The sequence below is a fragment of the Sus scrofa genome, chromosome 7 (assembly GCF_000003025.6).
Source record: "Sus scrofa isolate TJ Tabasco breed Duroc chromosome 7, Sscrofa11.1, whole genome shotgun sequence".
Taxonomy (NCBI): Eukaryota; Metazoa; Chordata; class Mammalia; order Artiodactyla; family Suidae; genus Sus; species Sus scrofa.
The window spans coordinates 27127296-27150378 of NC_010449.5; the positions used below are offsets into that span (position 1 = coordinate 27127296).

The 23083-nt window shown below is 38.4% G+C and overlaps 1 long non-coding RNA gene across 2 annotated transcripts in view; it reads right to left on the reverse strand.

The window, feature by feature from the left end:
* LOC102166539 overlaps nt 750-23083 on the reverse strand; it is a 67387-nt gene continuing 45053 nt past the window's right edge. The window contains exons 1-3 of one of the 2 annotated variants that reach the window (XR_001297807.2): nt 10444-10862; nt 4515-4790; nt 750-1724 (exon numbers count right to left, since the gene is read on the reverse strand). This is a non-coding gene — a long non-coding RNA (uncharacterized LOC102166539). Of the gene's footprint in view, nt 1725-3118; nt 4791-10443; nt 10863-23083 lie in introns of those variants that run through there. The other variant, XR_002345638.1, reaches the window with a different exon arrangement.

Consider the following 23083-nt stretch of genomic DNA (forward strand, 5'->3'; position numbering starts at 1 on the left):
AATCATCACAAGATGAAGAAATGCTTCAATTAGTAGAAGAGCTAGTAAGAAATTCTTCAGACCTGACATCATGCTAACTGATGAAATGATTTTTTTCCCTTGATCTAAGTAAGATTGCAGGTATATCGGTTAAACGTATTAACATCAACAGTATTTGCTTTGGTATCTCCAATGTTAAGACACAACGTGTCCATACAACAATATTTTGAGTGTCTCTTGGCTTACTCCCTACAAGGCAGTATCAAACACTAAGCACAATTATAAACAACCCCCAGGGAGCTTTCAGATTTTTTTTTTTTATTTTTTGGTATTTAATTAGGGAACTCTTCCAACATACACAGAAAGTACACAGAATAGTATAAGGAGCCCTCACATACCCATCACCCAGTTTTAATAATTATCAACTCATCGCCACTCTTGTACCATGTCTCCAAACCACAACTCCCTTCTATGTTATGTGAAATCAAAAGCCATATATCACAACATTTTATCTAGAAATATTTGTTATTTACTCTTGATTTTTTTTTTTTTTTTTGTCTTTTTGCTATTTCCTTGGGCCGCTCCCGTGGCATATGGAGGTTCTCAGGCTAGGGGTCGAATCGTAGCTGTAGCCACTGGCCTACGCCAGAGCCACAGCAACGCAGGATCCGAGCCGTGTCTGCAACCTATACCACAGCCCATGGCAACACCGGATCGTCAACCCACTGAGCAAGGGCAGAGACCGAACCTACAACCTCATGGTTCCTAGTCGGATTCGTTAATCACTGCACCACGACGGGAACTCCCTACTCTTGATTTTAAAACTCAAGATAACAGCATTATTCCACCTAAAAAAAATAACAACTCTTCAATATCATCAAATAGTGTTCAAATTTCCCAGCTCTTAAGTCTCTTTTAATCTATAGGTCTTCCTCTGCTATAGTTTGAGTTCCTGCAAAAAGAGATCCTAAGACAAGGAGTCAAATACATACGGTTTATTTCAGAAGTTCAGGGCACACCACAAGGGAAAGAGAAAATAACAGAGGGGAGGAAGAAAAGGCAAGCAACAAAGGGTATGAAGCATAAACCAACAATGCTATTTAACCATTTACCGGAGCATGATTAATTCTTAGAACAGGTATAAACACACACAAACACCCTCAGAATTATCCCACTGAGATTTAAAAAAGCTAGTATTAATTCATCCACTTTAGTCATTGATTAAGGGCTGCTTCCGGAGCATTCATTTCCTGGTACTCCCGACCTTCCAAAAGTGGGCAGAGCAGCCTTCCACAGTTCAGGGAAAAAAGCTCTTTGGCACAGAGATGAGCTTGTGACAACTGGAAGTCAGGCTGAGCACAGCAAAAGGCATAAAAGACAGGTGGGCACTGACAGTGTCTGCTACACTTTCTTTTCCCTCTTTGCCATTGAGATGGTGAAAACATTGGGTGGCTTTGTCCTGCAGGATTTCCAACATTCTGTATTTTGTTGATTGCATCCACGTAGTGTCTTTTAAACTGTTTGCTATCCCCTGCATTTCCTATGCTCTCCTTCTCTGATGGGTCATTGAATACAGACTTGATCACCTAACAGGTTGGATATTTTAGCAAGAAGACACCATTGGTCAGAGTTCCCTAGCGGCACAGTGGGTTAAGGATCTGGCATTGCCACCGCTGCGGCTCAGGTCACTGCTGTGGTGCAGGTTTGATCTCTGGCCTGGGAACTTCTGCTTGCTGCAGGCACAGCTGAAAAAAAAAAAAAAAAAAAAAAGACACCATCAGTGATAAGGACAGAACTTTTCATTCACACATACATAATGCCCAGTCGTCTTTGTGTTATGTTAAAAACTTTTTCCCAAGTCCATATTTCATTAGAGCATGCAAACATTCTAACTTTCATTCCTTATTTATTAGCAGGAATACCTCTATAACACAGAAACTGCTTCTTGTCCACTCTTCAGTCAACCCGTGGTACACTTAGTAAAAGAAAGGTAGGGTCAATATTATTTATCAATTCTCAGAATCCTCTATAGGTGACCAGGAGCTCTTTGTTTTTTATGACCTCACAGATTTAAACATATATTCTGTGTTTCAATCCATAGCTCAAAACTTCCCATTTGTGGCCAATGAAAACCCATTCAGACTGGCTTCTGAGTCCTTTTTTTCACTTATTTTGGTGGTCATTGAAAAGTTCTTGATTTATTATAGGACAATATGATCCAGGGTCTTCCTGCATTTTTCCCACTCTAGTCTTGAAATTAGCTACTTCTTCAGGAATCCAGGTTCCTTATAGTGGGAAATAGTATTAGAAACCATAGTCCAGGTTCTATGGGTGCTCACTGCTACTGAGCAGGTCATTATTTCTAGGCCTTGTTGGTGGGCAGAGCTAGGATATAAGGTTTTTTTTGGCTCTTCTTTTTTTTTTAAAGATGAATACATTCTGAGCTCTTGCTGATGTTTTTAATTCAAGTTTAGGATTATAGGGTTTGTTCTTTTTTGATTTTTTTTTCTCTTTTTCTTTTTACAGCCACACCTGTGGCATATAGAAGTTCTTGGTAGGGGATGAATCAAACCTGCAGCTGCAGGCCTACACCACAGCCATGCCAATGCCAGATCCCAGTCACATCTGCAACTTTCACTGCAGTTTGCAGTGACACCAGATCCTTAACACACTGAGCAAGGCCAGGGATCTAACTGGCATCCTTATGGACACTGTGTCAAGTTCTTAACCCATTGAGCCACAACGGGGACTCTTACTTTGATTTTATATCTTTTTCTCCTTGATTCTTAATATAAACATAATTACTTATTTGCCATATCCTGTATTATATACCACAGTTTCAGAACAGCAGTAGTAACATTATTACAAACCGTATGATAATTGAAAATAGGTTAAAGTGTATTTGAAATTCATTTTGTTCTTAGAGTATACTCTACTAGATTTATATGTTAAATTACTGGGTTTTTAAAGTCACTTGAGGAGTCTTCTTGTCATGGCTCAGTGGTTAAGGAACCTGACTAGGATCCATGAGGAGGGGGGTTCCATCCCTGGCCTCGCTCAGTGGGTTAAGGATTTGGTGTTGCCGTGAGCTGTGATGTAGGTCACAGATGAGGCTTGGATCCCGTGTTGCTGTGGCTGTGGCACAGGTCCGCAGTTGTAGCTGATTCGACCCCTAGCCTGGGAACCTCCACATGCCCCAGGTGTGGCCCTAAAAAGACAAAAGACAAAAAAATAAATAAATAAAGTCACTTGAAATAACTCCTCTCAGTGTAGTTAAGCTACCAACTCAATACAGTAATCTTGATTTTGCTTTTCTGATTTTAGGAATTACTAAATTTAATTTGACTTCATAATCATGTAAGACCTTTACATGGTTTCAAAGTCAAATTCTCAAAACGAGGTATAATCAGAAAGTGTAGGGAGTTCCCTGGTGGCTTGGCAGGTTAAGGATCCAGTACTATAGCTTCCGTGGATGAGATAAGTGCTGTGGTGTAGGTTTGATCCCTGGCCCGAGAACCTCTGCATGCCTTGGATATGGCCCCCCACTCCCAAAAAGTGTAGATTTTGTTAGTGTTTCCTCCACTGTGTTCCAAAGACAGGTAACCAATTTTTCATATTTTTTCTCTAAAAATTATGTTCTTGTATTGTTGCTATGAATTAAATATAAGCAAATATATATTCATATTCTCTCAATCTTTTTCGGATAAATGGTAGCATATTATATATTTCTCTCTACCTTGCTGTTTTCAAGGTAATAATGCATCCTGCCAAGCAAATGAAGATTGAAGTATACAGAGACATTCTTCATTTTGAGCTGTATAATTCTCCAGCTGGGTGTCTGAATTCCCTATTGACAAACATTTGGGTTTTTACAGAATTTTGTTGTAACAAACAGATTTGCAATTAATATATCCTCCTATAGGTTACAAATGGAATTTTAAGTTTAAAAACACAAATATTCTGACTTTACTTTGTAAATTGTTTTACAAAGATTGAAGAGTTTTGTCTGTTTGAACTTTTCTTAGTATGTGTTACCTATGATCCTATCAGTGTGGCTTCTACATTTTCTCATTTTTATTATAAATTTCCTTTGCCTCATACTATATAACCAGCTGCTGCAAATGGTCCATGGATGCATGAAATAGGGTAGCCCCTGCTTATAAGATAAAAAGTTCAATATCCACCTATTGATTGAATCTATTTTTCAGTCTCCATCAAATCTTGAGAAAGACATGTTAATGCCTCTTATAACAATCATATTTCTGTCAGTTTCTCCTTGATTTTCCAGACACTTCTTTCCTTTTCTATTTTAAGCCTATCTTTCTTTATAAAGGCTCATGAATTTTACATCCTCATTGGAGATTATATCTTTATCAATATGAAATGACCCTCATTTTTCTGACAATTTTTTTTGCTTTGAATGGCACTAATGTTACTACCATTTTCTTCTTCCTGTCTTTCATTCTTCTTTCTTCCTTCTTCCCCCCATTGTATTGTTTACCCTTTTATTTTTAACCTTCAGAGGAGGAGAATACCTGTCCTGTGCTCTAGCTGGCAACCGTCTTGAATTCTTGAACCAGGGAGTAGGCAGAGGCTTCTCTCAGTCACCAGCAAGATCTTCCCTGCCAGGGGGCAAAGCTGTGACTGCTCCCGACAGGGATTTTCAGCTGAGCTCCATGAGATCTTCACTTAATGATGTTTCCTCTCAGGTTCTGGCTGCTGCTTACGCTTCCTTTCCAGTGTCAGGGTTCTGTGGATTCATCATTTTTCAGTGTCTGGGTGAGATGCTAGATGCATGATAATTTTATGTGCTGCATGAGAACACATTGTATTTTAAACTGGTAGCCAACCTGTCATGTCTTTAATATCCCTGCTATTAGTAATATGATTTTAATATTAACTTTGTATCATAAAAGCTTATCTTGAAGAGAACTTAATAGCTGAGTGTGAGGAGTTCCTGCTGTGGCTCAGTGGTAACAAACCCAACTAGTTCCATGAGGACACGGGTCCAATCCCAGGCCTCGCTCCATGGATTAAGGATCCAGCATTGCCATGAGTTGTGTAGGTCGCAAACACGGCTTGGATCTCACGTTGCTGTGGCTGTGGCATAGGCTGGTAGCTACAGCTCCAATTCGACCCCTAACCTGGGGACTTCCATATGCTGCAGTGCGGTCCTTAAAAAAAAAAAAAAGCTGAATATGACACAGAAAATGAAACTATGTATAAAAGATGATAAAATATACTTAGAGATTTTTATTCTATGAATGTGAATATTCCAGAACTAAAAAAAATACTACTTCATCCTTTCACTTTGGGATGTATTTATATTAAGAATGTATGTACTTTTAAGGACATTTCCTTTTTTGTATTGAGAACTTTGGATGAATTAGAAAATTCAACAATGATAACCTGTGTAAATCAACTATACTTCAATAAAACAACAATGATAACTCAATTCTATTACTCTCGATATTGGCAAAGAAATTTGTGGGGAAAAAAACTGAATTCTTCAAACAATACAAGTGGATCAATATACTACTGATTTTTAAAATCAATAAATGACAATTCAGCTTCTATTACCCAATTAATGTAGTTCATTAAATTTTTATTTCTTCTAAAATATATAAAAATGTATTCTTTTCAAAAGAGGTATATATGTTAATGTGCCTTAATGTCATCTTTGGAGGAATTTTAAAACGTTTAAAACATTTAAAGAGATTTTCCCAACAAAATTTCACAATTTGCACCTCAGAAAACATTACCATCATTCCTAAAGACCACAAAGTAAAATTCATTCATTTTTCAAATCATAAAACTGGGTCTCCAAATTATAGGACTAACTTTTTTCACTTTTAACTTTGAAATAATTTCAAATTTATTGAAAAGTTGCAAAAATGGGATACAAAGCCCATATAACCCAGACTCGTCAAATGTTAACACTTTGCCATGTTCACGTTCTCAATCTCTCTCCCCATCTACCTCTCTTTTCTCTCTCATGTGTACATACACTTACACACAGAGAGACATAACAAGAATAAGAGCATTCTCTTAATAATCATACTACAATGATCAAAATTAGAAATCTGACATTGACACTATAATCACTATCTATCATTCACCTGCATTCAAATTCTTCCAGTTTCCCCAATAATGTCCTTCATAGCATCCAGGAACCAACATAGATCATGAACTGCATTCAGATGTCATGCCTCTCTAGTCTCTTGAATCTGGACTAGTCCCTCCACCTTCTTTGATCTTGTTTTGAAGAGTGCAGGGCACTTGTTAGAACAGGAACTAGTTTTCACTCTTCTCAGCTTCTTCCAGAGTCGGCGCTGCCTTGGCATCAAAACTTGGGTGTGTGTTATTCTGAACTTACAGAATCTACTTCTCAAGAGTGAATAAACCTAACCACTCATTTTCTTGAATCTTTATGTATAGCATCTGAATCCACATACACATATAAAGACTCAAGGCAAACTTAAAAACTAGTTGTGGCAAGGGTAGCTGGTATTTAAATAGTTCTTACTCTGTTACATATATTTAGTCATTTAATACTTATAACTACCCTATGGCATGAACATAATTATCACCATCCTGTTTTATAGCAGAGAAAACTGACGTGCAGAGAAATTAAGTAACTTGGCCTAAACCACACAGCTAGAACTTCAACCTGAACTTCAACCCCAACAATCTGGCACTAGAGGCGCCTACGGGTTCTGTCTCTCCCAGATAAAGCTCACCACCACTTTAATCCAGCTGCTGAGTACTTGGTCTTTATGATAGGTTGACATATGATCTGGGTAATAAAACCCTTAAGAACAACATTCTGGTCTAATGCATAAGCCCCATATTCTACATCTGAGCTACGGAGGCAAAGAAGACAAGAGAAGCAATAAGTTAGCAACAGACAAAAATTCCCTGCAAACAGGAAGCGATAGTGGTCTGCACAAACTGTCACACAGTCATACGAGGTTAAATATTTACTCAGCTGACAGGAGTAAATATTACATTTTTAATTATTATCCACTTTAACCAACATTTACCTAGTGTCCACTGTATATGGAGACCATAATATGCATTTAAGAAAAAACGCAAATAGAAAAGAAGGTTTCAGGGAGCGATATGCATTCACAAAAACACAAAAGCTTATGAAATATTTATCTGAAACTATACATGTGTGGATAAAGTAGTATTATACATAGAAAATGCTATTCACACAAACCCTGAGGGAGCCCTCAGAGTAGGGAAATTTTAAGGAAGTAAGTTTCTCCTTGAAGGTGTAGATTTAAAATAGATTTAGAAAATCAAGGGGCTACATGGAGTTAAGGGTGTATAGAGATGGGTCAAGATGCAGAGCTGGGAGCGGACCACTCACAGGGGGTCCTACGGAGGGAGGAGAGTTGCGGGTTCACCTCGGAACACCAAAGGATGCTACCAGCAAGTGTGAACACGACAAATCACCATACAAGTCAAAAAAGGCACATGGGCTCAGGGTTAAGGATGTCAGGATGGGGTGACTATCAAGGAGGGAAGCCTTTGGGTTTAGGGGTTTGATTTTGTTTCCTTCTTTTTTTTTTTTAAACAATGTTAAACCATTTAAGTAAGCATGAAAGAGAGGTATGAAAACAGCTCAATGGATCAAGGTCAGAAGAAATGCACTGGGGCTTCAGAGAATTCAGTGTGTTCCAATAAGTGGAGATATAAATATAATTTATATTATATAAATATAATAATAATATACTATTATTTATCTGTGTGGAGGAGGAGAGAAAATATAAATTCCTCACTCTAGACATGTTGTGGAAAATGAAATGGCAACTGGACACTGAAGTGAGGTCAAGGGAAGGTTTTTTTAAAAATAAAAAGCAACTATAAACTGTGTGCAAATTCTCTGAGACTGTGTCTAACCAGAGTTGTAGATATGAAATCAGCTCCCAAGGTCTGCTTTCAGATCTCAGTCATTAGAAAAATGTGCAGAAGCAGCAGGAAAAATGAGAAACATAATAAACATTTGCATAGAAAATAGAGGGGGATCATAGAATAAAAACTTCAAACTGTTATGTGAAAGCCACCTATACATGCTTACAAGAAAAGGAAGAAACCAGGGGAAAGTGATCAGATAAAAATACCAAAGTCAGTTAAATTTTTATATGCATAGATTGAAAGAAATAGTAGTGATTGTGGCAGGCGTGGTTAACACTTACGTGGTGCTTACTCTGTGTATGATCATGGGAGTGAGAAGCAAAGGCCCTGCAGAAGGTTCCAAAACACAAGTAGAGACACTATTTTTCAGCACATCTCAGAGTTTTGATGAAAATTAGAGGATAGATGGATGTATTCACTAATTCAACAAAATATTTACTATAAACACTAGGGCTACAGAGGTGAATTCACCATGGACCCTTCAGTCAAGGAGCTCCCAATCCAATGGCACAGGTAGATAACTACTGTCCAATGCAAGAGAAGCCACCAAGGACAAGGGTGACAAACACAAGGGTAATCAAAATGTGTTTTACTGAGGCATGGGGTTCCTTCCACTCATTGGACTCCCAGGAGTTCCTCTTTTATCCTGAGAGGATGCTGATCACTCCTGATGTCCTTTGGCATCCTGCAGTCGTGGCGCAGTGGTTAACGAATCCGACTAGGAACCATGAGGTTGCGGGTTCGATCCCTGCCCTTGCTCAGTGGGTTAACGATCCGGCATTGCCGTGAGCTGTGGTGTAGGTTGCAGATGCGGCTCGGATCCTGCGTTGCTGTGGCTCTGGCATAGGCTGGTGGCTACAGCTCTGATTCGACCCCTAGCCTGGGAACCTCCATATGCCGCGGGAGTGGCCCAAGAAATGCCAAAAAGCCAAATAAAATAAAATAAAATAAAAAAATAATACCACCCCAGAAAGACAGTCTCCACTGGCTCTTCCAGCTCATTGTCATCTCACTTCTACCACAAATAACCAAGCTGGCTGGGTGGACCTTGATGTCATCATGAAAGAGTCTTCACCACACCTATACTGGAGCTCTCTTTATTGGTGTTCCAAAGGTTGTGTGCCTCCTAAAGATTATTTTTTGTAAATGTTCAACATCACTGATTATTAGAGAAATGCAAATCAAAACTACTATGAGGTACCACCTCACACCTGTTAGAATGGCCATTATTAATAAGTCCACAAATATCAAATGCTGGAGAGGGTGTGGAGAAAAGGGAACTCTCCTGCACTGGTGGTGGGAATGTAAATGGGTACAACCACTATGGAAAACAGAGGAGGTACCTCAGAAAACTAAATATAGAACTACCATGTGACCCAGCAATCCTAGGCTTGGGCTTATACCCGGACAAAACTTTCCTTGAACAAGATACATGCACCTGTATGTTCACTGAAGCACTATTCACAATAGCCCAGACACAGAAACAACCTAAATGTCCATCAATGGATGAATGGATTAAGATGTGGTGTATATACACAGTGGAAAACTACTCAGCCATAAAAAAGAACAAAATAATGCCATTTGCAACAACATGGATGGAACTAGAGATTCTCATACTAAGTAAAGTAAGTCAGAAAGAGAAAGACAAATATCATATGATATCACTTATATCTAGAATCTAATATATGGCACAAATAAACCTTTCCACAGAAAATAAACCCATGGACTTGGAGAACAGACTTGTGGTTGCCAAAAGGGAGAGGGAGGGAGTGGGATGGACTGGGAATCTGTGATTAACAGATGCACACTATTGCCTTTGGAGTGGATAAGCAATTAGATCCTGCTGGGAACTATATCTAGTCACTTGCGATGGAGCATGATAGAGGATAATGTAAGAAAAAGAATGTATATATGTATGTATGACTGGGTCACTTGGCTGTATAGTAGAAAATTGACAGAAAACTCTAAACCAACTATAATGGAAAATACAAAAATCATTTTTTTAAAAAAGGTTTTTGTGGGGTTTTTTTGGTAATTTTCTCTCTAAAGCAACTTGAAATACCTCTACAGTGTTCAACCTTGAGTAAGCTTCATAACCATCTAGTAGAGGTTAACAACACACAAATAGTTCGGGATTAGCAGAGGCCAACTATTATATATAGGATAGATAAACAAGGTCCTACTGCATACACAGGGAACTATATTCAATATAGTGAAAAACCATAGTGGAAAAAAAATATATGTATAAGTGACACACTTTGCTATAGAGCATAAATTAACACTGCAAATCAACTATACTTAAATAATTTTTTTTAAAAAGAACACACAAGCCCACACAGATACACCACTCTCTCTCCCTCTCTCTCTTTCTCTTTCGCTCAGTAATCTAAAACTCTGTGTTTCCATGTCTGCGCGTCAATACCAACTCCCTAAGGTGCCCAGGCAAATCTAGTCCAGAGGCTTCCAGGCTGCAAGGCCAACTTGATTCCCCCCCCCCCACCCCATGTCTTTGCTGTTTTATTGTGTAAGAGGGAGAAGTACCTGAAATGTGAGTTTCAGTAGACGAAAGGCGATGGCATGACAATGCCTCCAGGCTCACTTCTGAGAAAGAAAAGAAATCAAAGTCAAGCACTCCACATCCTTTTCATAGAGAATCACCTAATCACAGTGACTCAGCACCACTTCATCTTTCTGTCACTGGTGCCTGCCACTATCCCATTAGCACCCAACATTGTTCCCAACACGGTGCCTTGTCACGCCTCACCACCGTTGGGAGGAAAACATTCAGGCAAGAAAAAGTCTTTGCTACACGACAAGCAAAGATAGAGATTTCAGGGCTGAAGCAGGCAGAGATCTGGTCCGTGTCAGAGCTGCCTTTCAACAGGAACATGTCATCGGTTCACACTCTCCCATTTAAACTCTTGCTGACTCACTATAAACTACTCAAAGCCGCAGTGAGTTAATGTTGAGAAATTCATTCTATATGGAAGCAAAGTCCAATATCAAATTCTTTAAAACAATGTGACCCGGCCTATTCACATCTGAATATATACTTAGTTGTGAGTCACATGCCAACACACAGCATGACTGGGAAAAAAAAAAAAAGGAATAATTGGCTACTGAAGTGAGGTCAATGAAGGGTTTTTTTGTGTTTTGTTTTTTGTCTTTTTGTCTTTTTGCCTTTTCTAGGGCCACACCTGTGGCATACGGAAGTTCCCAGGCTAGGGGTTGAATGGGAGCTATAACTGCCGGCCTTCGCCAGAGCCACAGCAATGCGGGATCTGAGCCGTGTCTGCAACCTACACCACAGCTCATGGCAACACCAGATCCTTAACCCACTAAGCAAGGCCAGGGATCAAACCCACAACCTCATGGTTCCTAGTTGGATTCGTTAGCCACTGAGCCACAAACACACCCTCCAACGAAGGGTTATATGTAATAATGCAATGGAACAGGACCCTATGGGATCTTCCCAGGGCAGACCCTTCCTCCATATCCTTTGTTGTAGCTCCTCCCTTTGTACCTAGAAAATAATGTCAGATGCACATTTCCTCAGTGGCTTTACAGATGTGAAAATGCCCCACCAAGTGGAAGAAATTAACTACTTGATAACTACGAGTACCTAGCCCTCAGGTCTACGGATTGATGATGTTAACCCCTGTTGATAGGAATGGAGTAGGCACAGGTAATTGTAGAAGTCCCAATAAGGGGCCACAGACAGAAAGGGAAATCTAGGGGACTTTGAAAGACCACCATAACTTAATAATTGCTCAAGAAAGCCATCAGAACAAGGCAGGCTTGTTTGACTAGAGGAGGCACGAGATATGCCTCAGATCTTTGGGTGGGGGATGGGATGAGGCCTGCATTCAGGTTCAGACAAAGGGCAGGAGTTTAAGGACCACCTTTCTGCTGATTTGAATAGGCACCACGACATTCCTAGTTTGAACTTATAGGATCAAATACTCTCTTACCAGATACCAAAGAGCAGTTACTACTCAAAGGAAGAGAAAGAGGTGGTCTTTTCCCAACCCCACTCCCCTTGGATAATAAAATTATAGCCCACCTAATGCTCAGGGCAGAGTCTCCTTGCCTGCCTGCCTGCCTGACTGCCTGCCTGCTTGCATCTCTCACAACTGTCCTACCTTAATAAATCTATTTTTTGCCTATCACTTTGTCTCTTGCTGAATTCCTTCTGTGAAGAGGAATAAAGAACCTGAACCTCAGTAAGTCCAGACACCTGGTGAGTGATTCTAATTTAAAAGCTGTGGGTTCAGTCCCAATCTGGGTTTAGGATGGGTTAAGCCATGAGTGCTGCTGGTTTCACTGTGATATTGCCCTGTCACCAGACCATCAACCAATCAGAGAATTGTGCATGAGCTGACCACATTCCTGTGACCCTCTTCCCCCATCTGGCCTTTTAAAAATGCTTTGCTGAAAGAAACTCTTCAAAGAGTGTGGGGTTTTAGAGCACTGGTCACCTGTTCTCCTTGTTGTATTAGAGCTTTATAATAAATGCTGCACTTTCCTTCCCAGTGTCAATAGATTGATTTTACTAAGTGCGTGAGGGTGAGAGTGGATCCAATAAGAAATAAGAAAGAACACTTCAGATTGGCCACAACCACCCTCTGCACTGATGCTCATATGCATCCATATACATTCTCACATGAAAACTCTTTAAAAAACGTTAAAGTCAAGTGAGTGGAAATAGTCGCAACTTGAACTGAGACTATGATGAACAAGGAAGCCACAGAATATTACTGTTTGGTTGTATATGCCTATTTCCTTTCCCATTATTCAAATTATACACTTTTTAAAATGTATTGAGGTATAATATACATACTGCAGAGTGCACAAATATTAAATGTGGGGCAGATGAATTTTTCCACTATAATAACCACCATCCAACTCAAGGTAGGGGACATCTCTGCTCTCCATGATGAGGGCTGCCCATTGCCCCCTTCCCAGTAAATATCCCCCCACAGAGGTAAAACTATTCTGACCTCTATCAAAACAATTTGCTTTGTCTGTTCTTCGCATCTATATAACTTGGATCTGCAAGATACATACTTTTAATTTTATAAAATATTTTACATTCAAAAGGTACAAAAGTGATGTTGTTCTCCCAGCTCTGACCTCCAGGCACTCATTCCTCTGCCCAAAGGCACTCAGTGACATCAGCTTCCTGTGTCTGTCTAGACAAAAATTTATTCATATACATGCAAAGGCATGTGTGTATACATAGTTTTCCTTCTCTCATACAAGTTCTGTATACATAATGCTCCACACCTTGCATTTTACACACACATATGCACACACACACACAATATCAGGAATACTGTTCCCTATTCAAGACTTTCCCAATTTTTACTGTCTCAGAGTATGCCATTATTCAAGCAGTCCCCTATTGATAAACAATTAGGTTATTTTCCATTTTTTGCTAAGATAAATCTTTAAGATGTGTTATTCCACAGGCAGGGAAGTAAATCCATGGGGAAGAAAAAGCAGAATTACTTGGTCAAAGGACATATGCATTTGCAATTTTTATAGATTTGCAAACTGTATCCCATGACATAGAAGTTGTTCCCATTTAAATTCCTATTAAAATTCCAAGGGCCTATTTTTCTTACACTTTCGCAAACACAGGGTACTATTAAATTTTTGGATCTTTTCCAATCTGATAAGGAAAAATGGTTTCTTTAGATAGATCTAATTTACATTTCTCATTGTGAGGAGCGTATTTTCATGGGTCTAAGAGCCATTTGTACTTCCTTTTCTGTGCATTCTCTTTTTTTGACCTTTTGATCACTGCCTCAATTAACTGTTGATATATTATTTTGAAGATGCTTATATTAGGGAATTTAGCCTTTAATTGTGAACTGTTTAACAAACATTTTTTCCTAGTTTATTACCGTTTGTCTTACTCTGCAGTGGTATTTGCTAACAGATTTTTTTCTATGTAGTTGAATTTTAACACAAGGCTTCTTACCCTTCTAGTCAATTATATAAGAAGATTTCTCATTTTCTTTTGGAGTTGTAACAGTTTTTATTTTCTTTACATTTAAATGTGATAGATTTGGAATTTATTTGAGTATACAATGTAAAATATAGATATAACTTCATCTTTTTCTAGATGACCATGCAGGTTTATAAACAGCATTTATTAAATAACTGCCTTTTCCCTCTTGATTTAAAGTATCATTGTTATATCCAAAATTCTACCTGTGTTCTAGAATTTCTGTCTCTCATCATTAATCTAGAGTTCCTACCGTCCAGAAGTTTCCAGTGCCAAACTATTTTAATTATTACATTTTAAAATAGGTTTTAATATCGACAAGCCTAACAATATCCACTCTGCCCTCCTGACTCATTGTTTTGTCTTATCTATTTCAAAATTTTCCTGGTTATTTTTGCTAACTGATTTTTCCATGTGAACTTTGGAATCAGCTTGTCTAGTTTCAAATAGCTTGTTGGTATCTTTATTTGGATCTCATTAAATTTGTAGATTAATGTAGTGTTCATGTTACCTATTATTATCTAACAGACTACCCCACAACTTAGAGGCTTAAAATTTTATTATTATTTCCTATAATGTATTGATTAACTAAGCCTTTCAGGAAGATTCTCACTTGGGGTGTCTCAGGGGCTTGCAGTCAGATAAAGACTTCTTCCCCCATATGTCTGGTGCCTGATAGGGGATAGTTAAAACATGTGGAGACTGGGCAAGCATCTCTCTCTCCACAGAGCCTTTCCACAGGGCTGGTTGGGCTTCCACGCAGCATGGCTGGATCACAGGAGTCAGATTTCCTGCATGGTTGCTACAGCATCAAGCATTCCAAGAGACACAGGCAGAAGCTTCAGAGCTTCTGATGACCTAGGCTCAGAAGTTACACAGTGTCACTTGGCCCATGTTCCATATATCAACATAAGCTACGGGGATCCAGACGGAGGGAACTACACAAAAGTGTGACTAAAGAACTGTTTGTTTGTTTGTTTTTTCTTTTGAATAGTGATTTTTATTTTTTCCATTATACCTGGTTTACAGTGTTCTGTCAATTTTCTACTGTACAGCAAGGTGATCCAGTCACACATACATGTATACATTCTTTTTTCTCACATTATCATGCTCCATCAAAAGTGACTAGACATAGTTCCAGTGATATAGAGCAGGATCTCATTGCTTATTCATTCCAAAGGCAATAGTTGGCATCTATTAACCCCAAATTCCCAGTCCAACCCACAAAGAGCTTTTTTTGAAGTCTTGCTTCCATACTCAGGGAGAATGACAATGTGAATGGGGTCTGTGTATAAAATTTCATTTACTTCATTCATGCTCTCAAATAACTTTGAGGCAAAGATAATTTTTCAAATGAAACACAAGTCAAACATTCATTTAGAGGTGTTAAGAAAGAAATTCTGTGATATAAAATAGAAAGCTAGAGAAGGGAAAGTGTTAGCCCTACATATAAAGTGATACTAACATTTTAACAACACTTGCTGGTCCACGCAATGCTTTCCTCCTCAATCTCAGTTGGTTTTCATTCTACATGAGACAATTTTATAGTTCTGATTTTGCAGATGTTAAGATTTAGGTTCAGATTGATTCTAAGTTGCCCAAGGTGGCTAGGGTCCACCTTGCCCAAGGCAGAAAAACTCAAGTATCTACAGAAGCCAGGATGATAATCAAAATGAGCTAACTGGCCCAGTTGTAGTCTTTTGAAAGAGACACATTGTGTCTTAAAATTATTTGCATGACGTTCTTTATTTCAACTAATCATCATTCTTTCTTATTTCTTACTAAACATGCAGTCGTCTTTACCTACTTTTGATTTCCAACTACGGATAATGACAGAGTCGCAAGAAACAGGTTACTTTTCTTCTCAAGTCTACCATAAGAAAAACACACCCATACACATGATGATCAATGACAAATGAAGCCTTTGGCTGTTGGAGCCAAAAGAGAATAGAGAGATTTTTGCAAAATGGAAAGGGAGCATCTCCTCCTCTCCAGCAGATGGTTGCCATGTAGCACCATGGACCCAGTGTGTAGGTTTTCAATTTTCAGAGCTGTCAGAAGTCCACATTTCTTTCATCGTTGTTGTTGTTGTTATTATTATTTTTTAATAGTTATTTCCCCAATACGATTTTTTTTCCTACAGTACAGCATGGTGACCCAGTTACACATACATGTACACATTCTATTTTCGCACATTATCGGAAGTCCACATTTCAAGTGAAGTAGTCTGAGGTTAAAACACTGACAGCAAATTCAATTTCTTTGAAAGACTGAATTGCCCACCAGCACCTGAGTATGGCATGGAAGCAACAGCTTGTCTCAGCCCATGAGTGGAAAGAGTCTTAAGATTGGAGTTTCAAGCCTGAATCACTGCACAGGTGGACACACAGGTCCTTTGAATTTCTCTCTCCACAGTATGAAAGCCTCAAACCAAGAGACAAAGGAAAAAACTTACATAGAAATGAATGCCATGGATACTGTGATAGTCTGTTCAGGCTGCTGGAACAGAATACCACAGACTGGGTGGCTTATAAACCACAGAAATTTATTTTTCATAGTTCTGGGAAATCCAAGCTCAAGGCACTGACAGATTCAGTGTCTGGTAAGAAAGAACCCTCTTCCTGGTTCACAGACAGCTAGCTTCTCACTACAATCTCACATGATGAGCTCGTTTTTTTATAATGGCACTAATTCCATTCATGAGGACTCCACTCTTATGATACAATCACCTGCCACAGGCTCTACCTCCAAATATCACATTGGGACTTGGGATTGCAGCATATGGATTTTTAGGGGGACATATAGATTCAGTCCACAGCAGAATGACATCTAAGGCAACAAGAGACCAATCTGTGAAGATTCTTCTACAGCCCTGAGATCAAATAGAACCCAAAGAGAGGTCATGATGACCTCCAAAGATATGCTCACAGGAAATGAACAGTTAAGGAGAGAGGCAATAGACACAGAGATATGAGGAATCACACTCAATAAACACCACATAATAGGACATCTGAAGGGAACCTTAAACATTTCAAATGTCAAAGACATGGAGGCAGGAAGAGAGACTATAAGACAACAACAGAACATTTTCAGAAAAGAATCTGCAGATAGTGAAATGAAATGGACTGAATTATAATGGACTGAATTGACCTGAATTGAATACTCAACTGACCAATTATTAATTAAGCTTTGTTGTAAATAGTACCTAAGAAAAGAAAAAATGAAGGAAACAAATATTATGAATCTACCAATCAAAATCTTTAAAACATTCTGAAGTTGCTGAGAAAAATTATTTTTCAAAATCACTCTAGGAGTTCCCACCATGGCACAGTGGTTAACGAATCCGACTAGGAACCATGAGGTTGCGGGTTCGATCCCTGCCCTTGCTCAGTGGGTTAACGATCCGGCGCTGCCGTGAGCTGTGGTGTAGGTTGCAGATGCGGCTCGGATCCCGCGTTGCTGTGGCTCTGGCGTAGGCCGGTGGCTACAGCTCCGATTGGACCCCTAGCCTGGGAACCTCCATATGCCGCGGGAGCGGCCCAAGAAATAGCAACAACAACAACAACAAAAGACAAAAAAAAAAAACATCAACTTCAACAGTTATCTGATAGTGATTTATATTAGAAAAAAAGGCATAATTTTCCTTAGGAAACACATGCTTAAGATAAGGAATGACACGAATGCTACTGAAAAGAGGAACACTGTGTAGTACTTCTTTGTAGATTAACAGAACCTTGAAAACCAACACAAATTAAAGGTGCTTCTACTTGGTAGGGTAAGTGATAATGGATATGGACATACCACAGAGCTATAATTATCATGCTACAAGCGTGCATAAGTAAAGTCAATTTATTTTATATAAAAATAGGAGGAGGAAAAAAATAGTGATAGACTATAGCATTTAGGAATGTCTTTAGCTATAAATAACAGAAACTCAAAAACAGAACCTTAAATAATAAGTTTGCCCCTTGCAACAAGAAGTCTGGGGGAAATCCAAGCCTGAATAGGCTTTTTCTGTTTTTCACTTCCACTATCCTTGTCTTTATGCTGACACCTCTTTGCTGTAATACGGCTGCTGCACCTCCAGATATTACATCTGTATTCCAGACAGGGAGAAGAAGGAAAGGGGGGGTAGGAAGGGGCTGGATCTGTGTCAGGAAACCAAAAGCTTCCACATAAACCCTCTGCTTATATTGCACAGAACACTATAGGATCACATGGCCCCTGTAGCTGCAAGATAGTCAGAGAAGCAAATACTTTTTTTTAGTTTGGTACACTGGATAAAATTAGGCTCTTTTAGAAAGAAAGAGGGGATGAGAATTGATGTCAACAGATAGAAAGTCAGTCCTCCCCTCACATGCTATTATGACTGTTGATTATTAAACACTAAGAAACTTACATACTATTCCAAAAAAGCTTAAGACCTATCTATCCACACTAATTTTTGCTAATTTCTTCCTACCTGCAGGCAAAAGGTGAACTACAGCACTTCTTGACATTTCCTCTCATTCTGTTATTATAAACAGGCCCATCATTCTTTATCCACAACTACAAAATGTAAAAATAAGATAAACAAATAAAAACGATGAAAACAGAAAAGAAATTTGTAACCAAAACTTTATCTGACCCAAGGAAAGGATACTTAGAGTATTTATGTATATGTATTAATATGAATGCTTATGTCATATGTTGCAGAAATATTTATGTTTGACTAAGGGGCACTGCCCTAGACCCTGCTTGGAATATTACATAATACATAGCATTGTCTAATTTGAAAGGTTTTGAGTTCCTAACACTTCTATTCAGTGGTTTGAATTTGGGGATCGTGGAGCCATACTTAGACGACTTCAATGTAAATACACAGCTTTGCAAGGGAATGGCATAAATAACTTTAAATTAAAGCAGGCAGAAATGCAAGGGGAAAAAAATCCCGAAATTTTGAGAACTTAAAAAAAGGTAAAATTAATGTGTTGCTTAAATCTGAGTAATTTGAACCAGGATGAAGACATCGAGAATTACATACTTCGAAATTCTAAATATTACATACATTGGAATGCTCCACTAGTCCTAGGACTAGTCTCAGGAATATGACTGACAAGTATCACTCAGTATTAATATCTGCCCCTCTCCATGACCACAGGATATCACAAGTGTAAAGGGTCACAAGTGCACGAGAAGTCATTACTCCTGTTTGCTATACGGAGATGATCCTCCACCTGAAAATATTTAAGCAGATGCTTCTTGGCAGCACAATACAAATGACATCAAAATTTCCTATGAATACTTTAAGTGCTTACCAAACTTCTGCTCAAACATATTTATTTACATGATAAATGACAGTCAAAATATTCAATGCATTATTTTGTTCAATATCCATATTATATTAAGCACCATATTATATAACTATTATAGAAATAATATTTATAAGGTTAAAAAAAATACAATGAATTAGCCTCACTTGAGCTCTTTGAGGGTTGCCATAGCAGAGCTGAGCACCAGGTAAGGCCAGATGGCAACTACCACTGTGCTTCTCCAGTTTTGATGCGCAGACAAACAGGGAGGGGTGAAAGGGGATGTTAAAATATGCATTTGGATTTAGCATGCCTGGAGTTGGGCCTGAGATTCCACTTTTCTCCCAGCCCTCCCAGTGACACAGATGCTGACTGGTGCACCACATTTTGACTAACAAGTTCCTAAAGCTTCTTCCAACTCTGGATTTTCGTAATTCTTTAAAAAAGGATCCATATAATATCTGTGACATGGGCTCTGGAAACACAGAATAATAATTGTTTGCTGCTGCTCTGGAGGAAAACATACATCTCAGAATATACAAAGTCTTAGGGGAACCCCATGTGACTTAGAAATCCAGCAGTCTGCCAAAAGGATAATGAAAAACATAATTGAAATGCGGGCAAAAACCTCTGAAGACTAGAAGACTTTGCTCTGACATGCACTCTTAATATGGCTCTCCCTGGGCCAAGATTTTACTAAAAGGTAATTAAGCCCAACCTTTCGAAAACATGAGTCTCTTGACCTCCAGTGGAGTTAGGCAATTCTAGAGGACCCAGTTATCTCCTTGGGTCTATTACTTGCGAGGACCGTTTAGACCCCATAAAGAAATAAGATGTTAGATAACTGGCCATAAAAAAGTAGAGCAAAATGGAGAATGCCACAATAACTAAGAAGGACAAAAAGGAATTGAGTGAACGATTTCTACAAGGGCTGTTATACTGCATTTAAACTGGTCTCCCTGTTTCTAGAATCTCGCATAACAATTTGTTTCTTACCATAGCCACAGTCATCCTCTCCAAGGAGAATTTTCCACACGCTGTTCTGTTGCGAAGTCTAAGGCTCAGTGAGAAAGGAAACGCTCGCTCTTTTTAGTGTACAATTCTATAAGTTTTTCCAAAAGCATACAGTTGCATAACCAAAACTACAATCAAGATGTGGAATGCTTTTAATTTAAGTCAACTATACTCCAATAAAATTTTTTAAAAGATATGAATGTGGAGTTCCTGTTGTGGCTCAGTGATAACAAACCCGACCAGTATCCATGAGGACATGAGTTTGATTCCTAGCCCCACTCAGTGAGTTAAGGATCTGGTGTTGCCCTGAGTTGTGGTGTATGTCACAGACACGGTTCAAATCCTGTGTTGCTGTGGCTATGGTATAGGTTGGCAGCTGCAGCTCTGATTCACGCCTAGTCTAGGAACTTCCATATGCTGTAGGTGCAGCCCTAAAAAAGCAAAAAGCAAAAAAAAAGATATTGAAAGCTTCCATCATTCCCCAAATCCATGTTCTATTAAAATCATTTTTCTTTTATGAGAAATTGGTGGCCAAGATAGAGCACTCTCAAATTTTTTTTTTTTTTTTTTGTCTTTTTAGGGCCACACTGGCATCATATGGAAGTTCCCAGGCTAGGGGTCAAATCAGAGCTGTAGCCACTGGCCTACACCACAGTTACAGCAACACCAGATCTAAGCCGTGTCTGTGACCTATACCACAGCTCACGGCAACGCTGTATCCTTAACCCCCTGAGCAAGACCAGGGATTGAACCTGCATCCTCATGGACACTAGTCAGATTCATTTCCACTGAGCCACAACAGGAATTCCTCAAAATTTATTACAAATGGCATATTCTTACGTTCCTGTTCACATTCTTATTTACCAGTTTCTGAAATGTCTAACATTTCCTTTTCTTGCAGGTATTTCTTATTTCAAAAAAGATTCTTTAGTTAATTCTGAATTTGATTGTTCTAACAATGCCAATTTTAGAAACTTGATTATTTTCAATTGTTGATGCTGTTTTCTAGCCAAACTTGTAACTTATAACAAAAGTATAATTTAATCCATTCTGCACGCATTCTTTCTTCATATCCTAAAGATTATACCACTCGGCTTTTAGATGCCATATTTCTGAAAATTAACTTTTAGTATAAATTTATAGTATATTTTAAATCAATATAAGGTTTAAATCAAATAAATACAATATATAGTGAATTAAATTAATTTATATAAATTAGTTTAATCCATATAAACTATAATATTTAAAAATCAAATAGAGGTACGTAAAAGTCTGTTTTGATAATATAAAATCCCCCTTGTGGACTATTGGTGGAAATGTAAAATGATGCAGCTGCTACAGAAAACAATATGGTCGTTCCTCAAAAAAAAAAAAAAAGTCAAAAATAGAATTACCATATGATCTAGTAGTTTCACTTCTGGAAATATACCCAAAAGAACTGAAAGCAGGGTCTCCGAGAGATATTTATGTACAACCATATTCATAGCACCATTATTCATCACAGCCCAAAGATAGAAGCAACCCAAGCATCATTCATCAGTGGATGACTGGATAAACAAAATGTGGTCCATACGTACGACAGGATCTCTTTCAGCCTTCAACACTTAAGAACCTTATCTAAGGGTTCTGTTTTTAAATTCCAACAAAAAGCAGCCTCTAATTTGCTTAAAAGAGAAGCAAATTCTGACACAGGTTACAACCTTGGGGACGTTATGCTAAATGAAATAAGGCAATCACAAAATGACAAATATTGTATGATTCCTCTTACGTGTGGTATGCCAAGTAAGTCAAATTCATGAAGACAGAGAGTAGAATGAATGAATGGTGGTTACCAGAGGCTGGGAGAAGAAAGAATGGGGAGTTACTGTTCAATCGGTAGAGTGTTTCAGTTTTGGAAGATGAAAAAGTTCTGGAGACTGGTTGCACAGCAATGTGAAAATCCTTAACGTTAATGAACTGTACCCTTCAAAATGACTACAATGGTACATTGATGTTACGTGTATTTTACCTCAATTTAAAATTTAATTTTTTTTAAGTACAAAATTCACGTATTGTAATATATATGTATACATCAATGTCAACAATCACAAAATAGCAGAAAATTACACACCAGGTTTTCAGACAAATTGGCTGAAGAAAAAGTACTAAAAAATATTTTCTTATATAAAGACATGAAAAACACTGAACTATTTATCACTGTTTTAAGTGAATATAGTGTATAAGTTTCCTGATAAGTTCGTTATTTTCCGGGTTAAAGAATTTTTTTCATAAAATGTTTGATTTAGATCAAGTTTTTTATATCTGAAAAGTAAAATATATTAATATGTAAAATCTGTACACCTTATCTAAGTGTTCTGTTTTTAAAATCACACAAAAATGCATTTGTAATAAACTAAAACTTTCCCTACTACCCTGCAGTGCTGTGGACCACAGCTACGAACAATTGAAAGAACAGAAGATAGCAGCTTCCTTTACATGGGATCAAGGATCATGACTGTCAGAAGAAAATTCGAAGGAGATATGTTTTCCTCCTCACACCTATATCTCCAACTTGCGTAACTTTCAGGTAAGTACACAGATGCTTTTTTTGGGGGGGGGCGGGGTTCCCACGCCAGGAGTTGAATCAGAGCCGTAGCTGCTAGCCTATACCACAGCCACAAGCAACACCAGATCTGAGCAGTGTCTGTGACCTACACCTCAGCTCATGGCAATGCTGGATCCTTAACCCGCTGAGGGGAGCGAGGCCAGGGACTGAACCTGTGTTCTCAGGGATACTAGTCACGACAGGAACCCCAGTACACAGATTCTGTTTTTAAATTTTTGTATTTTGTTCATCACAGATTTTTCACATTAATTTTGATTT